The 13,281-nt window shown below is 39.3% G+C and overlaps 1 protein-coding gene across 6 annotated transcripts in view; it reads left to right on the plus strand.

Moving 5' to 3' along the window:
- Window positions 1-13,281, plus strand: part of GLCE (glucuronic acid epimerase) — a 115,107-nt gene that overhangs the window by 51,925 nt on the left and 49,901 nt on the right. Inside the window, exon 2 of one of the 6 annotated variants that reach the window (XM_081511921.1) lies at window positions 12,215-12,313. The exons of the other annotated variants lie outside the window; for them this stretch is intronic. The gene's annotated coding sequence lies outside the window, so the exon portion shown is untranslated. The remainder of the gene's footprint in view (window positions 1-12,214; window positions 12,314-13,281) is intronic. 6 annotated transcript variants of the gene reach the window in all.

A 13,281-nucleotide genomic window follows, 5' to 3' on the forward strand; every position in this document is an offset into this window, starting at 1 on the left:
CATTGGGATTTTTAAAAGCCCTGAGTTTGGGAACTGTTCCTTAAGGAATTAGTGTGCTTAAGGACTTGGAACCAGAGTGAAATCAATAGTATAGACTTCTGTCCATTCTGATTCCTTAATCATGTGTTTGGCTAGGTTTTATCTGGGCAGTAAGAGACGTTTTTACATTGAGAAATAGCCAAGAGTTCTGCTGAACAAAGGCTTTCATTAAAGTTGTTTTCTTCACTCACTAGTGTATATTTTGTAAATGACATAGCCTGTGACAAAATTCTTCTTAATCATGAAATAGGAGAACAGTTTTTTGACACTGATCAGACAAGGAGAAAGTCTTGTGCCATCTGTGTTGTAGCATACTCTGCTGTTGTTTTAACTAGATAAAATTCTAATTACTGTTAAACAGATTGTTTATGACGTTGTTTTTAATACTTTTAGGGCAAGTATATAAATATCAGGAGGCAAAGAAATAGTTCCAAATTTAAAAACAAAAGACTTTTCTTTTGAAAGTTAGTCAGAATTTGACACACTTGTTGGTTTAATAACACATTGCTGTGTATATCCTTCATATTGCATGTTGTAAGAAATGTGAAATTTGCAGTTTGGTTATAATCATTCTGTGGTGCTGTCATGTACTTTTTGGTACAATGCTGACCAAGCATTGTAACTAGAAAATACTAATTCATGCTGGGTAAGTAACATTTGTTTCAAGATATCCCCCCCCCTTTTTTTTTTTAAAGAAAAATAAGAGCTTTCCTTCATAATGACACGTATGAGACTGAAGTAGAAGAGTCAAGAATAGGAGATTGTGATCAGATTGAAGCATTAGATCTTTTATTGAAGTTGTGTCAGGGTGATAGCAAGAGGCTGTATTTGAGTTGCTAGAGTATAGGTTAAAGGGGATATATTAGTTTTCTATTCCTACCGTAGCAAATCACTACAGATTTAGTGATTTAAACAACAGAAATGTGTTATCTGACAGTTCTGTAGGTCAGTAGGATAACATCCGGATCCCACTGGACTAAATCAAGATTTCATCAGGATAGTATTCCTTACTAGAGGCTGTAGGGCAGATATCTTTTCCTTGCAGTTGGGTGATTTACATCCCAGTTGCCATGCTGGTGTCAGATGAGAGCCCTTCCCAGCTCCTGGAGACCACTCTCATTCCTTGCCTTGTGGCCTTCCCCTGCTTTCAATGCCAGCAACACCAGGTCAGGTCTCTTTCATGCTTCCCCTATCTCCTCCTTATCTCTATCTCCTCAGTCTTATCTCTCTGACCCACAGTCTGTCTTTTCAGGTTCAAAGGACTCATGTGATTAGATTAGACCTAGTTGAATAATCCTAGATAATCTTCCCATCTTGGTGTCCTTAACCTTAATTATAACAGGAAGTCTTTTTGCCAAGTAAAGAAAGCTTGGCTGGGGGTAGGAGGGGAAAGGACAAAGACACCTTTGTAGGGCCATTATTCTGCTTATCAGAAGTGGCTAGGTCACTGAAGGAAGTCAAGTAACAGTATTGACATAGCTGTTGAAGGTCTTCATTTAGCCAGAAAATAATTTTTGAATTATTTGTGCTAGGCATTGCAGTAAGCAATAAGCAACTGGGCTTATCGTAGTAAACAGGTAAGACATGACCCAGTCCCTACCCTTGTATAAAGCCATATACCTACAAAAACAAGCAGTGCTTTATAAAGATTCTTCATATATTTCATAGTTACATAAATTCTCTGAAAGCAGAAAGGAGTTCTGAGTTCAGCAATCCAGACTCAGATGATAATGTAAGATTTAATCATATACCTACTAAAAAATTTTTAAAAAGGCATTAAGAATTATTGTATTCCATTTTTCTTTTCTCAGTAAAAACACTGAAGTGCTAAAGGCAGTTACAAATGTTATCTTTGTTTTAAGTGGCAAACTTTTGGTTTTGCCTGGATTCAACAGCCAGAAAGTAATTATTTACCCAATTAAAAAAAAAAATTGGCAATTGCTTTAAACCAGTATTCATCAACAGACAGTGAAGAATTGACAACCAAGAAGCACATTAAAGTAAACTTTCAATATGCTTTTTATGTGGCTGGGTAGATGTTTAAAATAACAAAAAGATGTTCTATTTGTAAACACTACTCTTGGAGCTGTCTTCCTCATACACAGTTCCTATTGTGTTCCCACTGTGTGCTGGGTATCAGCTTACTCTTTATGGAAAACCACAGCATTCTTTTTTTCTTTTCAATCAAAATTTATTGAGCATCAACTATGTCCCCAACACTGGAAATACAACAGTGAACAAGATGGACGCTCTATCTGCCCTCATGAGCTTACAATCTAGCAGCAAGCCAGCCAATTACATCCATAATTTAAACATTACTATTGTAATAAATGCTCTTAAATAGGCCTGGTGCTAAGAGATTTAACAGAAAGTCTTGACCTACGTCGAGAAATCAGACAAGGTCTCCATGAGGAAGAAACACTTAGGATTGGCAAGGTGGGAAATGGAAGAATGTTGCAAGCAGAGAGAACAGCCTGTGTGCTGGCTCTGAGGCAAGAAGACATTTAGTGAGCAGAAAGCCAGCCAAAATGACTGGAACATAGGGAATGAAGAGGGGGTGATGCCAAGCAGAGGCTGATTTATGCAAGGTCTTTGGTTTTAAGACTTTATTCCAAAGGCAACTGGAAGCCACTGAAGAATCTGCAGGAGGAACGTTAGATGCTTAAGTTTGTTTTTCAGAGCTCACTCTGCTGTGTGTGGAGGTTGTTGTTGTTTAGTCACTAAGTTGTGTCCAACTCTTTATAGAGACCCCATGGACTGTAGCCTACTAGGCTCCTTTGTCCATGGGATTTTCCAGATTAGAATACTGGAGTGGGTTGTCATTTGCTTCTCCAAAACCACAGGATTCTTACCAGTTGTTTAAAGACTTGTAAAGACAGTTATTTTTAATTTTTTCAGTGATGGTCAGGGTTACAATTGTATATTATGTAGTTTCCAGAAGCAGCAGAGGGGGAACTTTAATAATAATGATGGGTTGGAGTAAGTGTAGGTATGTAAGATTTATAGATAACATTGTTGTCGTTGCTAGTCTCTAAGTTGTGTCCAACTCTTTTGTGACCTTATGGACTGTAGCCCGCCAGGTTCCTCTGTCCTTGGGATTTGCCATTTCTTCCTCCAGGGGATCTTCCTGATGCACAGATCAAACCCTCCTCTGCCACATAGGCGGTGGATTCTTTACCAGTGAGCCACCAGGGAAGCCCTATAGATAATATATGATCAGTCTCTCAGACAACATACCCAGGCATTAATTTCAGAGGTGACCATCACAGAACTTTTTATCAGAACTGTTGGTGAGGGGCTATAAATATACTTGTTACATAAGTTTGAGCTACAAAGTGTAAATATCACATGGAGTCTTAGGATACCTTCTTAATTGCAATAAATACCCAACTCTATATCCAGAATTCCTTCATGATTCTTTGGCAGTTTAACATTATTTATGGATAATGTCCTATCAACATGACTCTCCAAATAGCCTAAATATATTTATTTATACAAGATTTCATTGCTGATCAGATTTTGTAGTGGATGGAAAATTTATTTGATTTGCCTATGTATAAAGGGGATTTTGTCATGTTGTGTTGGGTGATATTAACTTGGGTGAAGGAAGATGACAGCTAATTCTATTTTATTGAGGTGGTTTAATGTACTGTAACCTTTAAAAGTTTAAGGGGTCAGGAAGATCTCAGAGAAGGGCGTGACAACTCACTCTGGTATTGTTGCATGGAGAATTCCATGGACAGAGGAACCTGGAGGGCTACAGTCCATATGGTCACAAAGAGTCGGACACAACTGAAGTGACTGAGCACACAAACACAATGTTTAATAAAAGTTTAATGTACTAGATAATGTTGATTTCTGCAGACTTTTTTTTTTTTTGGATGCTTCATTGTCTTAGGAACATCTATGCTATTGGATTTAGTTCATATGCAAAGATTCTTATTAAATGGAAACGTTTGAAGAAAGATGGAAGTATAACAGTGAATCCTTCAATAATAAAAATGACTGAGGTTCTCTTGATTCTTTTAAAAAGAGAGGGGAAAAATCCTCCATGGTTTTTGACATTAAAATATCAGAATAACTTAACTGTATGCAATGACATAGGAGACAGATGAAATTTACTGACTTAACTGAAAGCATTTGACAAGTCCATTGCATCTTTAGAAGTCAGATTTGAATTATTAAAGTAGCCTTTGTTTAGTACACTGAACATCTACTGAGAAGATTACATGGAGGAATAAACATACAGATTTACAGTAGGCATTGGTTTACTGGATTATCAAAATTTAACTGGCCTTACTGAACCATCACAGTTCAGTTCAGTCGCTCAGTCATGTCCGACTCTTTGCGACCCCATGAATTGCAGCACTCCAGGCCTCTCTGTCCATCACCAACTCCCGGAGTCTACCCAAACCCATGTCCATCGAGTCGGTGATGCCATCCAACCATCTCATCCTCTGTCGTCCCCTTCTCCTCCCGCCCCCAATCCTACCCAGCATTAGGGTCTTTTCCAATGAGTCAGCCCTTCGCATGAGGTGCCCAAAGTATTGGAGTTTCAGCTTCAACATCAGACCTTCCAATGAACACCCACGATTGATCTCTTTTAGGATGGATTGATTGGATCTCCTTGCAGTCCAAGGGACTCTCAAGAGTCTTCTCCAACACCACAGTTCAAAAGCATCAATTCTTTGGCGCTCAGCTTTCTTCACCGTCCAACTCTCACATCCATACATGACCACTGGAAAAACCATAGCCTTGACTAGACGGACTTTTGTTGGCAAAGTAATGTCTCTGCTTTTAAATATGCTATCTAGGTTGACCATAACCTTCCTTCCAAGGAGTAAGTGTCTTTTGATTTCATGGCTGCAATCACCATCAGCAGTGATTTTGGAGCCCAAAAAAATAAAGTCTGACACTGTTTCCACTGTTTCCCCATCTATTTCCCATGAAGTGATGGGACCAGATGCCATGATCTTAGTTTTCTGAACGTTGAGCTTTAAGCCAACTTTTTCACTCTCCTCTTTCACCTTCATCAAGAGGCTCTTTAGTTCTTCTTCACTTTCTGCCATAAGGGTGGTGTCATCCGCATATCTGAGGTTTTTGATATTTCTCCCGGCAATCTTGATTCCAGCTTGTGTTTCTTCCAGCCCAGCGTTTCTCATGATGTTCTCTGCATATAAGTTAAATAAGCAGGGTGACAATATACAGCCTTGACGTACTCCTTTTCCTATTTGGAACCAGTGTGTTGTTCCATGTCCAGTTCTAACTGTTGCTTCTTGACCTGCATACAGGTTTCTCAAGAGACAGGTCAGATGGTCTGGTATTCCCATCTCTTTCAGAATTTTCCACAGTTTATCGTGATCCACACAGTCAAAGGCTTTGGCATAGTCAATAAAGCAGAAGTAGATGTTTTTCTGGAACTCTCTTGCTTTTTCGATGATCCAGCAGATATTGGCAATTTGATCTCTGGTTCCTCTGCCTTTTCTAAAACCAGCTTGAACATCTGGAAGTTCACGGTTCACGCATTGCTGAAGCCTGGCTTGGAGAATTTTGAGCATTACTTTACTAGCATGTGAGATGAGTGCAATTGTGTGGTAGTTTGAGCATTCTTTGGCATTGCCTTTCTTTGGGAGTGGAACGAAGACTGACCTCTTCCAGTCCTGTGGCCACTGCTGACTTTTCCAAATTTGCTGGCATATCGAGTGCAGCACTTTCACAGCATCACCTTTGAGGATTTGAAATAGCTTAACTGGAATTCCATCACCTCCACTAGCTTTGTTCGTAGTGATGCTTTCTAAAGCCCACTTGGCTTCACATTCCAGGATGTCTGGCTCTAGGTGAGTGATCACACCATCGTGATTATCTGGGTCGTGAAGATCTTTTTTGTACAGTTCTTCTGTGTATTCTTGCCACCTCTTCTTAATATCTTCTGCTTCTGTTAGGTCCATACCATTTCTGTCCTTTATCGAGCCCATCTTTGCATGAAATGTTCCTTTGGTATCTCTAATTTTCTTGAAGAGATCTCTAGTCTTTCCCAATCTGTTTTTTTCCTCTATTTCTTTGCACTGATCGCTGAGGAAGGCTTTCTTATCTCTCCTTGCTATTCTTTGGAACTCTGCATTCAGATGGGAATATCTTTCCTTTTCTCCTTTGCTTTTCGCTTCTCTTCTCTTCCAAGCTATCTGTAAGGCCTCCTCAGACAGCCATTTTGCTTTTTTGCATTTCTTTTCCATGGGGATTGTCTTGATCCCTGTCTCCTGTACAATGTCACGAACCTCTGTCCATAGTTCATCAGGCACTCTGTCTATCAGGTCTAGACCCTAAATCTATTTGTCACTTCCACGGTATACTCATAAGGGATTTGGTCTAGGTCATACCTGAATGGTCTAGTGGTTTTCCCTACTTTCTTCCATTTAAGTCTGAATTTGGCAATAAGCAGTTCATGATCCGAGCCACAGTCTGCTCCTGGTCTTGTTTTTGCTGACTGTATAGAGCTTCTCCATCTTTGGCTGCAAAGAATATAATCAATCTGATTTCGGTGTTGACCATCTGGTGATGTCCACGTGTAGAGTCTTCTCTTGTGTTGTTGGAAGAGGGTGTTTGCTATTACTAGTGCGTTCTCGTGGCAAAACTCTATTTGCCTTTGCCCTGCTTCATTCTGTACTCCAAGGCCAAACTTGCCTGTTACGCCAGGTGTTTCTTGACTTCCTACTTTTGCATTCCAGTCCCCTATAATGAAAAGGACATCTTTTTTGGGTGTTAGTTCTAAAAGGTCTTGTAGGTCTTCATAGAATCATTCAACTTCAGCTTCTTCGGCATTACTGGTTGGGGCATAGACTTGGATTACCGTGATATTGAATGGTTTGCCTTGGAAACGAACAGAGATCATTCTATCGTTTTTGAGATTGCATCCAAGTACTGCATTTCAGACTCTTTTGTTGATCATGATGGCTACTCCATTTCTTCTAAGGGATTCTTGCCCACAGTAGTAGATATAATGGTCATCTGAGTTAAATTCACCCATTCCAGTCCATCTTAGTTCGCTGATTCCTAGAATGTCGACGTTCACTCTTGCCATCTCCTGTTTGACCACTTCCAATTTGCCTTGATTCATGGACCTAACATTCCAGGTTCCTATGCAATATTGCTCTTTACAGCATCGGACTTTGCGTCTATCACCAGTCATATCCACAGTTGGGTATGGTTTTTGCTTTGGCTCCATCCCATCATTCTTTCTGGAGTTACTTCTCCACTGATCTCCATTAGTATATTGGGCACCTACTGACCTGGGGAGTTCATCTTTCAGTGTCCTATCTTTTTGCCTTTTCATACTGTTCATGGGGTTCTCAAGGCAAGAATACTGAAGTGGTTTGCCATGCCCTTCTCCAGTGGACCACAATCTGTCAGACCTCTCCACCATGACCCATCCGTCTTGGGTGGCCCCACACGGCATGGCTTAGTTTCATTGAGATAGACAAGGCTGTGGTCCGTGTGATCAGATTAGCTAGTTTTTCCTGTCGGCCGCCACCCCCGGCCCCCGGCCCAGCCTAGGCCCTCTCGGCCGCCGCCCCCTGCCCCCGGCCCCCGGCCCGGCCTAGGCCCTGTCGGCCGCCGCCCCCGCCCCCGGCCCCCGGCCCGGCCTAGCCCCTGTCTTGAATCAACTGAACCATCACAGTAACTGCACACAAATGGCTTCAGTTAGAAAGGGTATGGTTCCATGTTTAAGTCATATATTCTTCCAAATGTGTTTCTGGGGAAAATAAAGCTGAATTCTTAAAACAAACCATTTTACGTCTAGTTGAATGTAGTATTAGAAAAACAAAGGCCTTTAGGCAAGAACTGTTCTTCATAGAGGTTTTTGTTTTCCATTTGAAATTAGTATGATTGCAGACTGGCTTAAAAAAAAAAATCTGATTCTTTTCAATAAAATACAGCAATGCGAAATTATTGCTAAATTTTCTAACACAACTGAGAACAATTATATCCTTAAAAATAACTAATCATTGTTTTATTTAAATATAAGTAGTGACTGATTTTTAAAAAATAAAACCTGAGATGAACTTAGAAATCATATAGATTAAATAATATGATAAAGATGTTCAAAAAGAGTAGTACCTTTGCACTTAGATTTTTTAAATTCCTATAATTGTGGATTTGAATGTTTTGTGCTATGTATGCATAATATAATGGAAGCTTATAGTACTACTATATTAGTTGATATAAGACAAACTCTTGCAGAAGAGTAGAATTAATTCTGAAATGTTACCTGGTTTACATTCTTGTTTTACTCTGTCCTAATTATTCAAATGAAACAATTTTTTCCCTGATAATAAAGGTGGAAACAAATGATTGACCTTTTCACTTTTAGAATGCTCTCTATGCAATTGAGGAAGAACTAATCACATTTTTTCACTCCCTGGAATTCTTTGACTATAAATCAGTATTTTTAAAGAAGAAAAAAACTTTAAGTTTTTTATGATGCCATTAAGTAGATGCCAGGATTTACCCTTCAGTTAAGTGGGGTTATGATTGTTAGCAGATTAGACTCTTCTGCAGGTGATGCACTGCCTAAAGTGATGATTATGCTATTGCTCCTCCAGTGATTCTACATGTCAGGACTAAGCTGAGACGTTTGTCACTTGGTATCTTAAACGTCACCAGAATAAACAAGAGGATTTTTACAGACTATAAAAATCCAAGCTAAACCTCCTGGAAAAACTTTGATGACTTAAAATTTATTTAAGTATCAGAATTTTTTAAAATAAAACATGCAGTAAAATTGACCATTTCTGTGTACAATTGATGAATTTTAGCATGTGTATAGGTTCATGTAACCATCATGAATACACAGTCAGTATCCAGACACTTCCATTAGTTCATAAAACTGCTTTGTGCTGTTACTTTGTAGTTATACCACCCCACCTATTACCCTTGGCACACCCTGCTATTTTAGTTTTGTCTTGTGAAAAATGGTCATTGAATAGAATCATATAGTTCAGGTCAGTTCAGTTCAGTCGCTCAGTCTTGTCCGACTCTTTGCGACCCCATGAATTGCAGCACACCAGGCCTCCCTGTCCATCACCAACTCCCGGAGTTTACCCAAACCCATGTCCATCGAGTCGGTGATGCCATCCAACCATCTCATCCTCTGTCGTCCCCTTCTCCTCCTGCCCCCAATCCTTCCCAGTATCAGGGTCTTTTCCAATGAGTCAACTCTTCGCATGAGGTGGCCAAAGTATTGGAGTTTCAGCTTCAACATCAGTCCTTCCAAAGAACACCCAGGACTGATCTCCTTTAGGATGGACTGGTTGGATCTTCTTAGAATATAGCCATTTGAAACTATTATGCATGCATACACTCAGCATAATGCCTTAAGATTTTTCTGCATTGTTTTGTGTATCAGTATTTCTTTCTTTTTTATTGCTGAGTGGTATTCGGTTGGGTGGATGTACCACAGTTTGTTTATCTATTCATTTGTTAAAGGACTTTGAGTTGTTTCAGGTTTTCAGCTATTTTGAGTAGAGATGTAATAAACATTGGGGTAAGGCTTCTATGTGAATGTGAGTTTTCATTTCTCCTTGGTAAATACATAGTAGTGGGACTGTTGGATCATATGGTAAGAATATAATTTAAGTTTATAAGAAATGGGCAAACTGTTTTCTAAAGTGGCTTTCAGTCAGCCTGCTCAGTTGCTCAGTAGTGTCTGACTCTTTGCGACCCCATGGACTTCAGTACGCCTGGCTTCCCTGTCCATGACCAACTCCCGGGGCTTGTTCAAACTCACATCTATCGTGTTGGTGATGCCATTCAACCATCATTCTCTGCCGTCTCCTTCCCCTTCTGCCTTCAATCTTTCCCAGCATCAGGGTCTTTTCTAGTGAGTCAGTTCTTTGCATCAGGTGGCCAAAGTATTGGAGCTTTAGCTTCAGCATCAGTCCTCCCAGTGAATACTCAGGACTGATTTCCTTTAGGATTAACTGGTTGGATCTCCTTGCAGTCCAAGGGGCTCTTAAGAGTCTTCTCCAACACCACAGTTCAAAAGCATCAATTCTTCTGTGCTCAGCTTTCTTTATGGTTCAACCCTCACATCCACACAAGGCTACTGGAAAAACCACAGCTTTGACTAGATGGACCTTTGTTGACAAAGTAATGTCTCTGTGTTTTAATACACTGTCTAGGTTGGTCATAGCTTTTCTTCCAAGGAGCAAGTGTCTTTAATTTCATGGCTGCAGTCAGCATCTGCACTGATTTTGGAGCCCAAGAAAATAAAGTCTGTCACTGTTTCCAGTGTTTCCCCATCTATTTGCCATCAAGTGATGGGACCAGATGCCGTGAGCTTAGTTTTCTGAATGTTGAGTTTTAAGCCAGCTTTTTCACTCTCCTCTTTCACTGTCATCAAGAGGCTCTTTAGTTCTTTGCTTTCTGCCATAAGGATGGTGTCATCTGTGTATCTGAGGTTGTTGATATTTCTCTGCAGTCTTGATTCCAGCTTGTGCTTCACCAAGCCTGGCATTTTGCATGATGTTCAGTTTTGTTCAGTCACTCGGTCATGTCCGACTCTTTGCGACCCCATGAACCGCCAGGCCTCCCTGTCCATCACCAATTCCCAGAGTTTACCCAAACTCATCTCCATTGAGTCGGTGATGCCATCCAACCATCCCATCCTCCGTCGTCCCCTTCTCCTCCTGCCTTGTATGATATACTCTGCATCTAAGTTAAATAAGCAGAGTGACAATATACAGCCTTGATGTCTCCTTTTCCGATTTGGAACCAGTCTGTTGTTCTGATTCTAACAGTTGCTTCTTGACCTGCATACTGGTATTCCCATCTCTTGAAGAATTTTCCACAGTTTGTTGTGATCCACACAGTTGAAGGCTTTGGTGTAATCAGTAAAACAGAAGTAGATGTTTTTCTGGAATTCTCTTGCTTTTTCTGTGATCCAGCAGCTGTTGGCAATTTGGTCTCTGGTTCCTCTGCCTTTTCTAAATCCAGCTTGAATATCTAGAACTTCTCGGTTCACATACTGTTGAAGCCTGGCTTGGAGAATTTTGAGCATTACTTTGCTAGTGTGTGAGATGAGTGCAGTTGTGCAGTAGTTTGAACATTCTTTGGCATTGCCTTTCTTTGGGATTGGAATGAAAACTGACCTTTTCCAGTCCTGTGGCCAGTGCAGAGTTTTCCAAATTTGCTTGCATATTGAGTGTAGCACTTTCACAGCATCATCTTTTAGGACTTCAAATAGCTCAACTGGAACTCCATCACCTCCACTAGCATTGTTCGTAGCGATGCTTCCTAAGGCCCACTTGAGTTCGGACTCCAGGATGTCTGGCTCTAGGTGAGTGAGCACAGCATCGTGGTTATCGGGGTCATTAAGATCTTTTTTGTATAGTTCTTCTGTGTATTCTTGCCACCTTTTCTTATTCTCACAGTGCCTAGCTCTTTTCCAAAGTTAGTTAAGTCAAGTCTTTTCTTCCATATCTCCTTCTGTCTGCTATGTCATTCATTTGTAATGCAGTTAGATTCATTTGTCACAGTTTACATTCCATCTTTGGTTCTCTGACACCCTGGTTTGGTTTTTCTAATGTATATCCAGTAAAGTTTACTCTTTATGTTATGCAGTTTTCTGGGTTTTGAGAAATGTATAGATCACGTATCTACCAACAACAGTTAATCACTCCACAAATTCCTTTGTGTTGTGAGTCCCTTTGTTGTCAATTTTTTTTTCCCATCCCAAACCCTGGCAACCTCTAATGTGTTTCCTATGCCTTCAGTTAACCTTTTCTAGAATTTCATATAAATGGAATCACATAAAAATAGTTTCTTAGGACTGGCTTTTTTTCCCCCCACTTAAAATGCATTTAATGTTAATCCATCTATTGCATAAATCATTGGTTTGTTCTTTTTTTATTGCCAGTAGCATTCTTTTGTGTTGCCACAATTTGTTTATCCATTTACCTTTTGAGGGACATATGAGTTGGTTTCAGCTTTGGGCACAGTTATGAATAAGAGTACTATTTTACATTTATGTAAGTGTTTACATTCACATAAAAATTTTTGTGTCTATGATATTTTGGGGTTTTTTTCACTTCTGTAAATACATTGGAATGGGTTTATGAGCCTCATTATTTTAAATATGTTTTTAACTTTATAAGAAACTGCCGATCTTTTTTTTCAGGTGGTTATACAGTTTTGCAGGCTTCCCTGGTACCTCAGACTGACTGACCAGTGTATGAAAGTTCCTACTCCTCTGCATCCTTGTCATCACTTCAGTATTGTTAGTTTGTTTTTGTCTGTTCTAATATACATTGTGGTATCTTGTAGTTTTAATTTGCATTTCCCCAGTGACTAATGATGTTGCTGTACCATCCATTGTGTTTGTGGATGGGCAGCTGGTCTCTCTTTATTTCTCTTAATTTTCTCCTTTTATGATCAACTGGGTGAATAGTGTCTTTTTCAGTATATTTTTTATTGTACTAGTTGCCATCACTCTGAATATTTGGCTCTATTTCATCTGTGGCTATAAAGATGTGCAGGGCAAAGTAAAATATAATAAACTCTGCTAATGCTAATGGTTGACATTGGATTAACAAGTGTCATTTTAGAGAAAGAAATGTTAAAGTCTTAGGTGAGATCTTTTCCCCTTTGACTATCAAATGATCAAACAAACCTGATATTTTCTTGAAATGTCTGTCAATATATGAAACTTTTGGTATATTCTCAAAACTAATCAGTTAGTGTTAGGTGAAAGAGATTCGAAATGCATGTTTTTAAACTTGGCCCACTTTATATAAACATTTACATTGCCTGACCACTTAAAAATACATTTATATATATTACTTCATTGAGCTGAATTCATAAAAAGGTGTGGAATGCTCATCACCTCCTTTCTGTCATTTCAAAGACTACTGCTAAAAAATTACAGTTACTGTAATTCAGTAACTGAGTTCCTAGCTTACATTTAGCCTTTATCAGAATGGAATAAAGTCATATCAAGTTTCAATTTTTAAACTTGAGTGACTTTTTTAGCTTTAGTGAGTGATTTTTACCCTATTTGAGCTTTGTATTTATTCTTTCGGTTTTGTAAAGACCTATATACTTAATCTATTAGAATATATGTATGGACATCATGTTATTTAAATAGATTTTTCTGTTTGTTTGCTGTTAAAACTCCTCTTAAGAACTTAATATATTGCATAAAGTGCATGCTTAAGTTGGGAAAATGCTGTATGCCTTAAAGGATAG

The sequence above is a fragment of the Giraffa tippelskirchi genome, chromosome 7 (genome assembly GCF_054371585.1).
Source record: "Giraffa tippelskirchi isolate mGirTip1 chromosome 7, T2T-mGirTip1v1.2.pri, whole genome shotgun sequence".
Taxonomy (NCBI): domain Eukaryota; kingdom Metazoa; phylum Chordata; class Mammalia; order Artiodactyla; family Giraffidae; genus Giraffa; species Giraffa tippelskirchi.